The following is a 2,661-nucleotide window of genomic DNA, read 5'->3' on the forward strand; positions in this document are numbered from 1 at the left end:
AAGTTAGTTAATCATTTATCCTGCTCCTGCATACTTAACATGCTGGTCACATCTCTGCAGATCTGCCCCCTCCACCAGAGCCGCCTCCTGAAGATGAGGTCGACTGTGCTCAAGTAGGGGGATTCGAATGTGGGCAGACGTCCCTCGAGAGAGTGGGCAGCTCCCATTCCTCCATGGAGAGGAGAGAACAGAGCACTCCCAACCGGAAAAACTCCTCTCATAGACGAATAGACGGTTAGAGCCGACACCTGACAATATAACTTAAATACTGTAAAAACATTTTGTCTCTTAAAGGCACAAGTGTATATATTATTTTTTATTTTTTTAATGTATATGTGTGTATGTAAGTATATATAGGATTAAATAGACTGGCTTTTTATTTTAAAGTTAATGAAAGTTATAGTGTATCAATACACTTATGAACCCTAACATTTTGGTATTGTTTATATGGCTCACAGCAGAAGACGATTTAATTCCTTACAACAAGCCCAACTTCCTGTCTCGGGGTCAGATGTCCAGCAATTGTTCCACAACAGGAAGTTCATCATCACGGGGGTCAACAGGATCACGGGGGCACGGAACGGGCAGGAAGAGAAATGATGTAAGACCAAGTAACTTTTCTCACACTGTAGAAAATAATTTACTTAATCAGTATTTTTGTATTTTTTAATCACTTAAAAAAACAATATACAAGAGTAATATTTACAATTAAATATGCATGCTAATTATTTATTGAACTTAATTTATACAAAATATTCATTTATAAAAATGGCACATTACATTAAGACTTGTTTTCTTAACAGGCAAATTGTTCAGCTGTCTTTTTTATGCTTGAAACAAGAAAATGTCTAGCACAATTTTGCTTCACAAAAAAATTGTTTTTAGGATGCTTAGATGTTTTTATAGTAATTCAAGACAAAAATAATACTGATTAAGACAGTGGTTTTAAGTGTATGCTTTCAAGATTAATCCTCGTCCTCCCAAATCCTAAACCTAATCCTAAATCTCAAACATTAGCCAAGCTTAGTCAAACACAGCCTCGCAAACACATACGTTAGTTTATCTTTTCTTAACACTCATTCATTGGTGAGACAGAATTGAGAAATGTGGATGAGTCTAGACTGACCGAGTCTATCTGGCTTTTCAGCACATAGTGTAAGTGTTCTGTAGAGGCACAGGATTTTTAGCCAGCAATCAGACTCTTCCTCTGAAGTACATTCCCCACTGCTTGGAGAACTTATAACAGAAGAGATGCTACAACAGAATGATCGGTCTCTAAAGTGATTTTTCTCATATCAAACAGGTGCACGATTATTTATAACCAAGTTTTACAGCTCTCAAATACAACATACTTAGAAAATGTTGTCATATTCTTCCTTACTAAATCTGCTGTATTCACCAAAGAGTAAATGCCTGTACAAAATAAGCAATGATCTTTGATTATTGCACTGTAATGTTTATAGATAGATAGATAGATAGATAAGGAAGAAGTAGTTGCATGGGCTAAAGGGGCCATAACACTTTTTTTTTTACAGTATATCTCTATTGACATGAATAGTTGTGTGATGGGAACTGGGTTATGCACATCTAAGGTCACTCCATATGGGCTGAAGAGTCTCTTCAGATGTGTGACCCCCTCTCAGGTTACCCCCTCTGGAACATAAAAGACAGGCCAAATAAAAGAGGGCTATACGTCCCCCGGGGAGAGAGTTTTGGGTTACCCCGTACTGTCACGGTGGTTAACGTTATCTTTCCATTTGGACAGAGAGCGTGAATAGGTGCTTGACGCAAAGAGGAGAGAAGGGGTCTGCCCCTGAGATCGCCTTTATTCTGCGTCCTCAGATCTTGTCATGTCACATGATGGACAATCCCTGCTGCATTAAGTCATCTATAGACATACCAAACCAAAAAGGCTTTCTTTTGTCCTGAGAGAGGCCACAATTATGGGCTGAATAGACCAGCTAAGCTGGTTGACCAGTTTAAATGACCAGTTAAAACCATTAGTTACCAATGTAGGGTATATTTTGGCCACATTTGCAGTGGTAAAGCTGCTATAATGACCAGCATTTTCCATATAAAACCATCTATATTGTCCAAACTGGTCTAAGCTGCTTTCAAATACCAGTATTTGCATCAAACATATTATTCTGTCAACTTGAAATAAAAGTTTATCTTTTCTAATTAAAATTTTTCTTCTTTGCTTCTCTTCCAGGAGATGAGATAAGTGAAGGCTGTGAGACGCAGGAAGTTTGACTTGGACATCCCTCCGTTTTCGTTCGAAAGCTGAAGAGAAGAACCGAAGAGAAGTGGACTAGTGTACAGATTTCAGAGTGTGAATCTGGGACTTTTGATTACGTTATTAATTATTATTGTTATTGTTATTTATGACCTTCATGGGTGGCATTTTTCATCATGCTGTCACTGTAAATAATCATCTGTTGAAGCTTTTTACATGGGGTCCAGACGCCAGGAAAGAAGAGTATATTGTATTTATACATGAAAGAAAAAATGAAATCATGTTAAAAACTCCGATATTATTGATAAGTTAATGTCTGAATGTGCCAACCTCTTGTAGAAATGTATACAGCAGCATTTCAAAGCATAATAATATTGCACTCTCGTTGTGTTGGAGAACAACAAAAAAAAAATAGAAAGCACAAT

The 2,661-nt window shown here is 37.3% G+C and overlaps 1 long non-coding RNA gene across 1 annotated transcript; it reads left to right on the forward strand.

The window, feature by feature from the left end:
• The first annotated feature begins 61 nt into the window (after positions 1-61).
• Positions 62-2,640, forward strand: LOC107683282 (uncharacterized). Its single transcript, XR_001633703.1, has 3 exons — positions 62-234; positions 459-601; positions 2,213-2,640. It is a non-coding gene; the product is annotated as an uncharacterized LOC107683282 (long non-coding RNA).
• The last annotated feature ends 21 nt before the right edge of the window (positions 2,641-2,661 follow it).

This window comes from Sinocyclocheilus anshuiensis, unplaced genomic scaffold (assembly GCF_001515605.1).
Source record: "Sinocyclocheilus anshuiensis isolate Anshui unplaced genomic scaffold, SAMN03320099.WGS_v1.1 C33119648, whole genome shotgun sequence".
Taxonomy (NCBI): domain Eukaryota; kingdom Metazoa; phylum Chordata; class Actinopteri; order Cypriniformes; family Cyprinidae; genus Sinocyclocheilus; species Sinocyclocheilus anshuiensis.